We start from the raw sequence: 10,836 nt of genomic DNA on the forward strand, positions 1-10,836 counted from the left end.
TGGCAGCAGCGCTCCACCAAAAGGGCGGCTGCAGTACCCAATTACATTTCGCTAGATGGCAGCAGCGCTCCACCAAAAGGGCGGCTGCAGTACCCAAATATATTTCGCTAGATGGCAGCAGCGCTCCACCAACAGCGCCGGCTGCAGTACCCTAGTATATTTCGCTAGATAGCAGCAGCGCTCCACCAAAAGGGTTAGGGTTAGACTCAGGCTCTTAGGGTTAGGGTTAGACTCAGGCTCTTAGGGTTAGGCTAAGCCTCAGGCTCTTAGGGTGAGGGTTAGACTCAGGCTCTTAGGGTGAGGGTTAGACTCAGGCTCTTAGGGTTAGGGTTAGACTCAGGCTCTTAGGGTTAGGGTTAGACTCAGGCTCTTAGGGTTAGGGTTAGACTCAGGCTCTTAGGGTTAGGGTTAGACTCAGGCTCTTAGGGTGAGGGTTAGACTCAGGCTCTTAGGGTTAGGGTTAGACTCAGGCTCTTAGGGTTAGGGTTAGACTCAGGCTCTTAGGGTTAGGGTTAGACTCAGGCTCTTAGGGTGAGGGTTAGACTCAGGCTCTTAGGGTTAGGGTTAGACTCAGGCTCTTAGGGTTAGGGTTAGACTCAGGCTCTTAGGGTGAGGGTTAGACTCAGGCTCTTAGGGTGAGGGTTAGACTCAGGCTCTTAGGGTTAGGGTTAGACTCAGGCTCTTCGGGTTAGGGTTAGACTCAGGCTCTTAGGGTTAGGGTTAGACTCAGGCTCTTAGGGTTAGGGTTAGACTCAGGCTCTTCGGGTTAGGGTTAGACTCAGGCTCTTAGGGTGAGGGTTAGACTCAGGCTCTTAGGGTTAGGGTTAGACTCAGGCTCTTAGGGTTACGGTTAGACTCAGGCTCTTAGGGTTAGGGTTAGACTCAGGCTCTTAGGGTGAGGGTTAGACTCAGGCTCTTCGGCTTAGGGTTAGACTCAGGCTCTTAGGGTTAGGGTTAGACTCAGGCTCTTAGGGTGAGGGTTAGACTCAGGCTCTTAGGGTTAGGGTTAGACTCAGGCTCTTAGGGTTAGGGTTAGACTCAGGCTCTTCGGGTTAGGGTTAGACTCAGGCTCTTAGGGTGAGGGTTAGACTCAGGCTCTTCGGGTTAGGGTTAGACTCAGGCTCTTAGGGTGAGGGTTAGACTCAGGCTCTTAGGGTGAGGGTTAGACTCAGGCTCTTAGGGTTAGGGTTAGACTCAGGCTCTTCGGGTTAGGGTTAGACTCAGGCTCTTAGGGTTAGGGTTAGACTCAGGCTCTTCGGGTTAGGGTTAGACTCAGGCTCTTAGGGTTAGGGTTAGACTCAGGCTCTTCGGGTTAGGGTTAGACTCAGGCTCTTAGGGTTAGGGTTAGACTCAGGCTCTTCGGGTTAGGGTTAGACTCAGGCTCTTAGGGTTAGGGTTAGACTCAGGCTCTTCGGGTTAGGGTTAGACTCAGGCTCTTAGGGTTAGGGTTAGACTCAGGCTCTTCGGGTTAGGGTTAGACTCAGGCTCTTAGGGTTAGGGTTAGACTCAGGCTCTTCGGGTTAGGGTTAGACTCAGGCTCTTAGGGTGAGGGTTAGACTCAGGCTCTTAGGGTGAGGGTTAGACTCAGGCTCTTAGGGTTAGGGTTAGACGCAGGCTCTTAGGGTTAGGGTTAGACTCAGGCTCTTAGGGTTAGGGTTAGACTCAGGCTCTTAGGGTGAGGGTTAGACTCAGGCTCTTAGGGTTAGGGTTAGACTCAGGCTCTTCGGGTTAGGGTTAGACTCAGGCTCTTAGGGTGAGGGTTAGACTCAGGCTGTTAGGGTTAGGGTTAGACTCAGGCTCTTCGGGTGAGGGTTAGACTCAGGCTCTTAGGGTTAGGGTTAGACTCAGGCTCTTCGGGTTAGGGTTAGACTCAGGCTCTTAGGGTTAGGGTTAGACTCAGGCTCTTAGGGTTAGGGTTAGACTCAGGCTCTTCGGGTTAGTGTTAGACTCAGGCTCTTCGGGTTAGGGTTAGACTCAGGCTCTTAGGGTGAGGGTTAGACTCAGGCTCTTAGGGTGAGGGTTAGACTCAGGCTCTTAGGGTGAGGGTTAGACTCAGGCTCTTCGGGTTAGGGTTAGACTCAGGCTCTTAGGGTTAGGGTTGGACTCAGGCTCTTAGGGTTAGGGTTAGACTCAGGCTCTTAGGGTTAGGGTTAAACTCAGGCTCTTAGGGTTAGGGTTAGACTCAGGCTCTTAGGGTTAGGGTTAGACTCAGGCTCTTAGGGTGAGGGTTAGACTCAGGCTCTTCGGGTTAGGGTTAGACTCAGGCTCTTAGGGTTAGGGTTAGACTCAGGCTCTTAGGGTGAGGGTTAGACTCAGGCTCTTCGGGTTAGGGTTAGACTCAGGCTCTTAGGGTTAGGGTTAGACTCAGGCTCTTAGGGTTAGGGTTAGACTCAGGCTCTTCGGGTTAGGGTTAGACTCAGGCTCTTAGGGTTAGGGTTAGACTCAGGCTCTTAGGGTGAGGGTTAGACTCAGGCTCTTAGGGTGAGGGTTAGACTCAGGCTCTTAGGGTGAGGGTTAGACTCAGGCTCTTAGGTTTCGCTAGATGGCAGCAGCGCTCCACCAACCGGGCGGCTGCAGTACCCAAATATATTTCGCTAGATGGCAGCAGCGCTCCACCAACAGCGCCGGCTGCAGTACCCAAATATATTTCGCTAGATGGCAGCAGCGCTCCACCAAAAGGGCGGCTGCAGTACCCAATTACATTTCGCTAGATGGCAGCAGCGCTCCACCAACCGGGCGGCTGCAGTACCCAAGTATATTTCGCTAGATGGCAGCAGCGCTCCACCAACAGCGCCGGCTGCAGTACCCAAGTATATTTCGCTAGATGGCAGCAGCGCTCCACCAACCGGCCGGCTGCAGTACCCAAGTATATTACGCTAGATGGCAGCAGCGCTCCACCAAAAGGGCGGCTGCAGTACCCAATTACATTTCGCTAGATGGCAGCAGCGCTCCACCAACAGGGCCGGCTGCAGTACCCAAATATATTTCGCTAGATGGCAGCAGCGCTCCACCAAACGGGCCGGCTGCAGTACCCAAGTATATTTCGCTAGATGGCAGCAGTGCTCCACCAACGGGGCCGGCTGCATTACCCAAATATATTTCGCTAGATGGCAGCAGCGCTCCACCAACAGGGCCGGCTGCAGTACCCAAATATATTTCGCTAGATGGCAGCAGCGCTCCACCAAACGGGCGGCTACAGTACCCAATTACATTTCGCTAGATGGCAGCAGCACTCCACCAACAGGGCCGGCTGCAGTACCCAAATATATTTCGCTAGATGGCAGCAGCGCTCCACCAAAAGGGCGGCTGCAGTACCCAAATATATTTCGCTAGATGGCAGCAGCGCTCCACCAAAAGGGCGGCTGCAGTACCCAATTACATTTCGCTAGATGGCAGCAGCGCTCCACCAAAAGCGCCGGCTGCAGTACCCAAATATATTTCGCGAGACGGCAGCAGCGCTCCACCAAAAGGGCCGGCTGCAGTACCCAAATATATTTCGCTAGATGGCAGCAGCGCTCCACCAACAGGGCCGGCTGCACTACCCAAATATATTTCGCTAGATGGCAGCAGCGCTCCACCAAAAGGGCGGCTGCAGTACCCAATTACATTTCGCTAGATAGCAGCAGCGCTCCACCAAAAGGGCGGCTGCAGTACCCAAATATATTTCGCTAGATGGCAGCAGCGCTCCACCAACAGCGCCGGCTGCAGTACCCTAGTATATTTCGCTAGATAGCAGCAGCGCTCCACCAAAAGGGTTAGGGTTAGACTCAGGCTCTTAGGGTTAGGGTTAGACTCAGGCTCTTAGGGTTAGGGTTAGACTCAGGCTCTTCGGGTTAGGGTTAGACTCAGGCTCTTCGGGTTAGGGTTAGACTCAGGCTCTTAGGGTGAGGGTTAGACTCAGGCTCTTAGGGTTAGGGTTAGACTCAGGCTCTTCGGGTTAGGGTTAGACTCAGGCTCTTAGCGTGAGGGTTAGACTCAGGCTCTTAGGGTGAGGGTTAGACTCAGGCTCTTAGGGTTAGGGTTAGACTCAGGCTCTTCGGGTTAGGGTTAGACTCAGGCTCTTCGGGTTAGAGTTAGACTCAGGCTCTTAGGGTGAGGGTTAGACTCAGGCTCTTAGGGTTAGGGTTAGACTCAGGCTCTTAGGGTTAGGGTTAGACTCAGGCTCTTAGGGTTAGGCTAAGCCTCAGGCTCTTAGGGTTAGGCTTAGACTCAGGCTCTTAGGGTTAGGGTTAGACTCAGGCTCTTAGGGTTAGGGTTAGACTCAGGCTCTTAGGGTGAGGGTTAGACTCAGGCTCTTCGGGTTAGGGTTAGACTCAGGCTCTTAGGGTTAGGGTTAGACTCAGGCTCTTAGGGTGAGGGTTAGACTCAGGCTCTTAGGGTGAGGGTTAGGCTCAGGCTCTTAGGGTTAGGGTTAGACTCAGGCTCTTCGGGTTAGGGTTAGACTCAGGCTCTTAGGGTTAGGGTTAGACTCAGGCTCTTAGGGTTAGGGTTAGACTCAGGCTCTTAGGGTGAGGGTTAGACTCAGGCTCTTAGGGTTAGGGTTAGACTCAGGCTCTTAGGGTTAGGGTTAGACTCAGGCTCTTAGGGTTAGGGTTAGACTCAGGCTCTTAGGTTTCGCTAGATGGCAGCAGCGCTCCACCAACCGGGCGGCTGCAGTACCCAAATATATTTCGCTAGATGGCAGCAGCGCTCCACCAACAGCGCCGGCTGCAGTACCCAAATATATTTCGCTAGATGGCAGCAGCGCTCCACCAAAAGGGCGGCTGCAGTACCCAATTACATTTCACTAGATGGCAGCAGCGCTCCACCAACCGGGCGGCTGCAGTACCCAAGTATATTTCGCTAGATGGCAGCAGCGCTCCACCAACAGCGCCGGCTGCAGTACCCAAGTATATTTCGCTAGATGGCAGCAGCGCTCCACCAACCTGCCGGCTGCAGTACCCAAGTATATTACGCTAGATGGCAGCAGCGCTCCACCAAAAGGGCGGCTGCAGTACCCAATTACATTTCGCTAGATGGCAGCAGCGCTCCACCAACAGGGCCGGCTGCAGTACCCAAATATATTTCGCTAGATGGCAGCAGCGCTCCACCAACAGCGCCGGCTGCAGTACCCTAGTATATTTCGCTAGATAGCAGCAGCGCTCCACCAAAAGGGTTAGGGTTAGACTCAGGCTCTTCGGGTTAGGGTTAGACTCAGGCTCTTAGGGTTAGGGTTAGACTCAGGCTCTTCGGGTTAGGGTTAGATTCAGGCTCTTCGGGTTAGGGTTAGACTCAGGCTCTTAGGGTGAGGGTTAGACTCAGGCTCTTAGGGTTAGGGTTAGACTCAGGCTCTTCGGGTTAGGGTTAGACTCAGGCTCTTAGCGTGAGGGTTAGACTCAGGCTCTTAGGGTGAGGGTTAGACTCAGGCTCTTAGGGTGAGGGTTAGACTCAGGCTCTTAGGGTGAGGGTTAGACTCAGGCTCTTAGGGTTAGGGTTAGACTCAGGCTCTTAGGGTTAGGGTTAGACTCAGGCTCTTCGGGTTAGGGTTAGACTCAGGCTCTTAGGGTGAGGGTTAGACTCAGGCTCTTAGGGTTAGGGTTAGACTCAGGCTCTTAGGGTTAGGGTTAGACTCAGGCTCTTAGGGTTAGGGTTAGACTCAGGCTCTTAGGGTGAGGGTTAGACTCAGGCTCTTCGGGTTAGGGTTAGACTCAGGCTCTTCGGGTTAGGGTTAGACTCAGGCTCTTAGGGTGAGGGTTAGACTCAGGCTCTTAGGGTGAGGGTTAGACTCAGGCTCTTAGGGTTAGGGTTAGACTCAGGCTCTTCGGGTTAGGGTTAGACTCAGGCTCTTAGGGTTAGGGTTAGACTCAGGCTCTTAGGGTTAGGGTTAGACTCAGGCTCTTCGGGTTAGGGTTAGACTCAGGCTCTTAGGGTGAGGGTTAGACTCAGGCTCTTAGGGTTAGGGTTAGACGCAGGCTCTTAGGGTTAGGGTTAGACTCAGGCTCTTAGGGTTAGGGTTAGACTCAGGCTCTTAGGGTGAGGGTTAGACTCAGGCTCTTAGGGTTAGGGTTAGACTCAGGCTCTTAGGGTTAGGGTTAGACTCAGGCTCTTAGGGTTAGGGTTAGACTCAGGCTCTTAGGGTTAGGGTTAGACTCAGGCTCTTAGGGTGAGGGTTAGACTCAGGCTCTTAGGGTTAGACTCAGGCTCTTAGGGTGAGGGTTAGACTCAGGCTCTTCGGGTTAGGGTTAGACTCAGGCTCTTAGGGTTAGGGTTGGACTCAGGCTCTTAGGGTTAGGGTTAGACTCAGGCTCTTAGGGTTAGGGTTAAACTCAGGCTCTTAGGGTTAGGGTTAGACTCAGGCTCTTAGGGTTAGGGTTAGACTCAGGCTCTTAGGGTTAGGGTTAGACTCAGGCTCTTCGGGTTAGGGTTAGACTCAAGCTCTTAGGGTTAGGGTTAGACTCAGGCTCTTAGGGTGAGGGTTAGACTCAGGCTCTTCGGGTTAGGGTTAGACTCAGGCTCTTAGGGTTAGGGTTAGACTCAGGCTCTTAGGGTTAGGGTTAGACTCAGGCTCTTAGGGTTAGGGTTAGACTCAGGCTCTTCGGGTGAGGGTTAGACTCAGGCTCTTAGGGTGCGGGTTAGACTCAGGCTCTTAGGGTTAGGGTTAGACTCAGGCTCTTAGGTTTCGCTAGATGGCAGCAGCGCTCCACCAACCGGGCGGCTGCAGTACCCAAGTATATTTCGCTAGATGGCAGCAGCGCTCCACCAACAGCGCCGGCTGCAGTACCCAAGTATATTTCGCTAGATGGCAGCAGCGCTCCACCAACCGGCCGGCTGCAGTACCCAAGTATATTACGCTAGATGGCAGCAGCGCTCCACCAAAAGGGCGGCTGCAGTACCCAATTACATTTCGCTAGATGGCAGCAGCGCTCCACCAACAGGGCCGGCTGCAGTACCCAAATATATTTCGCTAGATGGCAGCAGCGCTCCACCAAACGGGCCGGCTGCAGTACCCAAGTATATTTCGCTAGATGGCAGCAGTGCTCCACCAACGGGGCCGGCTGCAGTACCCAAATATATTTCGCTAGATGGCAGCAGCGCTCCACCAACAGCGCCGGCTGCAGTACCCAAATATATTTCGCTAGATGGCAGCAGCGCTCCACCAAACGGGCGGCTACAGTACCCAATTACATTTCGCTAGATGGCAGCAGAGCTCCACCAACAGCGCCGGCTGCAGTACCCAAGTATATTTCGCTAGATGGCAGCAGTGCTCCACCAACGGGGCCGGCTGCATTACCCAAATATATTTCGCTAGATGGAAGCAGCGCTCCACCAACAGGGCCGGCTGCAGTACCCAAATATATTTCGCTAGATGGCAGCAGCGCTCCACCAAACGGGCGGCTACAGTACCCAATTACATTTCGCTAGATGGCAGCAGCACTCCACCAACAGGGCCGGCTGCAGTACCCAAATATATTTCGCTAGATGGCAGCAGCGCTCCACCAAAAGGGCGGCTGCAGTACCCAAATATATTTCGCTAGATGGCAGCAGCGCTCCACCAAAAGGGCGGCTGCAGTACCCAATTACATTTCGCTAGATGGCAGCAGCGCTCCACCAAAAGCGCCGGCTGCAGTACCCAAATATATTTCGCGAGACGGCAGCAGCGCTCCACCAAAAGGGCCGGCTGCAGTACCCAAATATATTTCGCTAGATGGCAGCAGCGCTCCACCAACAGGGCCGGCTGCACTACCCAAATATATTTCGCTAGATGGCAGCAGCGCTCCACCAAAAGGGCGGCTGCAGTACCCAATTACATTTCGCTAGATAGCAGCAGCGCTCCACCAAAAGGGCGGCTGCAGTACCCAAATATATTTCGCTAGATGGCAGCAGCGCTCCACCAACAGCGCCGGCTGCAGTACCCTAGTATATTTCGCTAGATAGCAGCAGCGCTCCACCAAAAGGGTTAGGGTTAGACTCAGGCTCTTAGGGTTAGGGTTAGACTCAGGCTCTTAGGGTTAGGGTTAGACTCAGGCTCTTCGGGTTAGGGTTAGACTCAGGCTCTTCGGGTTAGGGTTAGACTCAGGCTCTTCGGGTTAGGGTTAGACTCAGGCTCTTAGGGTGAGGGTTAGACTCAGGCTCTTAGGGTGAGGGTTAGACTCAGGCTCTTAGGGTTAGGGTTAGACTCAGGCTCTTCGGGTTAGGGTTAGACTCAGGCTCTTAGGGTTAGGGTTAGACTCAGGCTCTTAGGGTTAGGGTTAGACTCAGGCTCTTCGGGTTAGGGTTAGACTCAGGCTCTTAGGGTGAGGGTTAGACTCAGGCTCTTAGGGTTAGGGTTAGACGCAGGCTCTTAGGGTTAGGGTTAGACTCAGGCTCTTAGGGTTAGGGTTAGACTCAGGCTCTTAGGGTGAGGGTTAGACTCAGGCTCTTAGGGTTAGGGTTAGACTCAGGCTCTTAGGGTTAGGGTTAGACTCAGGCTCTTAGGGTTAGGGTTAGACTCAGGCTCTTAGGGTTAGGGTTAGACTCAGGCTCTTAGGGTGAGGGTTAGACTCAGGCTCTTAGGGTTAGACTCAGGCTCTTAGGGTGAGGGTTAGACTCAGGCTCTTCGGGTTAGGGTTAGACTCAGGCTCTTAGGGTTAGGGTTGGACTCAGGCTCTTAGGGTTAGGGTTAGACTCAGGCTCTTAGGGTTAGGGTTAAACTCAGGCTCTTAGGGTTAGGGTTAGACTCAGGCTCTTAGGGTTAGGGTTAGACTCAGGCTCTTAGGGTTAGGGTTAGACTCAGGCTCTTCGGGTTAGGGTTAGACTCAAGCTCTTAGGGTTAGGGTTAGACTCAGGCTCTTAGGGTGAGGGTTAGACTCAGGCTCTTCGGGTTAGGGTTAGACTCAGGCTCTTAGGGTTAGGGTTAGACTCAGGCTCTTAGGGTTAGGGTTAGACTCAGGCTCTTAGGGTTAGGGTTAGACTCAGGCTCTTCGGGTGAGGGTTAGACTCAGGCTCTTAGGGTGCGGGTTAGACTCAGGCTCTTAGGGTTAGGGTTAGACTCAGGCTCTTAGGTTTCGCTAGATGGCAGCAGCGCTCCACCAACCGGGCGGCTGCAGTACCCAAGTATATTTCGCTAGATGGCAGCAGCGCTCCACCAACAGCGCCGGCTGCAGTACCCAAGTATATTTCGCTAGATGGCAGCAGCGCTCCACCAACCGGCCGGCTGCAGTACCCAAGTATATTACGCTAGATGGCAGCAGCGCTCCACCAAAAGGGCGGCTGCAGTACCCAATTACATTTCGCTAGATGGCAGCAGCGCTCCACCAACAGGGCCGGCTGCAGTACCCAAATATATTTCGCTAGATGGCAGCAGCGCTCCACCAAACGGGCCGGCTGCAGTACCCAAGTATATTTCGCTAGATGGCAGCAGTGCTCCACCAACGGGGCCGGCTGCAGTACCCAAATATATTTCGCTAGATGGCAGCAGCGCTCCACCAACAGCGCCGGCTGCAGTACCCAAATATATTTCGCTAGATGGCAGCAGCGCTCCACCAAACGGGCGGCTACAGTACCCAATTACATTTCGCTAGATGGCAGCAGAGCTCCACCAACAGCGCCGGCTGCAGTACCCAAGTATATTTCGCTAGATGGCAGCAGTGCTCCACCAACGGGGCCGGCTGCATTACCCAAATATATTTCGCTAGATGGAAGCAGCGCTCCACCAACAGGGCCGGCTGCAGTACCCAAATATATTTCGCTAGATGGCAGCAGCGCTCCACCAAACGGGCGGCTACAGTACCCAATTACATTTCGCTAGATGGCAGCAGCACTCCACCAACAGGGCCGGCTGCAGTACCCAAATATATTTCGCTAGATGGCAGCAGCGCTCCACCAAAAGGGCGGCTGCAGTACCCAAATATATTTCGCTAGATGGCAGCAGCGCTCCACCAAAAGGGCGGCTGCAGTACCCAATTACATTTCGCTAGATGGCAGCAGCGCTCCACCAAAAGCGCCGGCTGCAGTACCCAAATATATTTCGCGAGACGGCAGCAGCGCTCCACCAAAAGGGCCGGCTGCAGTACCCAAATATATTTCGCTAGATGGCAGCAGCGCTCCACCAACAGGGCCGGCTGCACTACCCAAATATATTTCGCTAGATGGCAGCAGCGCTCCACCAAAAGGGCGGCTGCAGTACCCAATTACATTTCGCTAGATAGCAGCAGCGCTCCACCAAAAGGGCGGCTGCAGTACCCAAATATATTTCGCTAGATGGCAGCAGCGCTCCACCAACAGCGCCGGCTGCAGTACCCTAGTATATTTCGCTAGATAGCAGCAGCGCTCCACCAAAAGGGTTAGGGTTAGACTCAGGCTCTTAGGGTTAGGGTTAGACTCAGGCTCTTAGGGTTAGGGTTAGACTCAGGCTCTTCGGGTTAGGGTTAGACTCAGGCTCTTCGGGTTAGGGTTAGACTCAGGCTCTTAGGGTGAGGGTTAGACTCAGGCTCTTAGGGTTAGGGTTAGACTCAGGCTCTTCGGGTTAGGGTTAGACTCAGGCTCTTAGCGTGAGGGTTAGACTCAGGCTCTTAGGGTGAGGGTTAGACTCAGGCTCTTAGGGTTAGGGTTAGACTCAGGCTCTTCGGGTTAGGGTTAGACTCAGGCTCTTCGGGTTAGGGTTAGACTCAGGCTCTTAGGGTGAGGGTTAGACTCAGGCTCTTAGGGTTAGGGTTAGACTCAGGCTCTTAGGGTTAGGGTTAGACTCAGGCTCTTAGGGTTAGGCTAAGCCTCAGGCTCTTAGGGTTAGGCTTAGACTCAGGCTCTTAGGGTTAGGGTTAGACTCAGGCTCTTAGGGTTAGGGTTAGACTCAGGCTCTTAGGGTGAGGGTTAGACTCA

The sequence above is a fragment of the Falco punctatus genome (genome assembly GCF_963210335.1).
Source record: "Falco punctatus genome assembly, contig: scaffold_87, whole genome shotgun sequence".
Taxonomy (NCBI): domain Eukaryota; kingdom Metazoa; phylum Chordata; class Aves; order Falconiformes; family Falconidae; genus Falco; species Falco punctatus.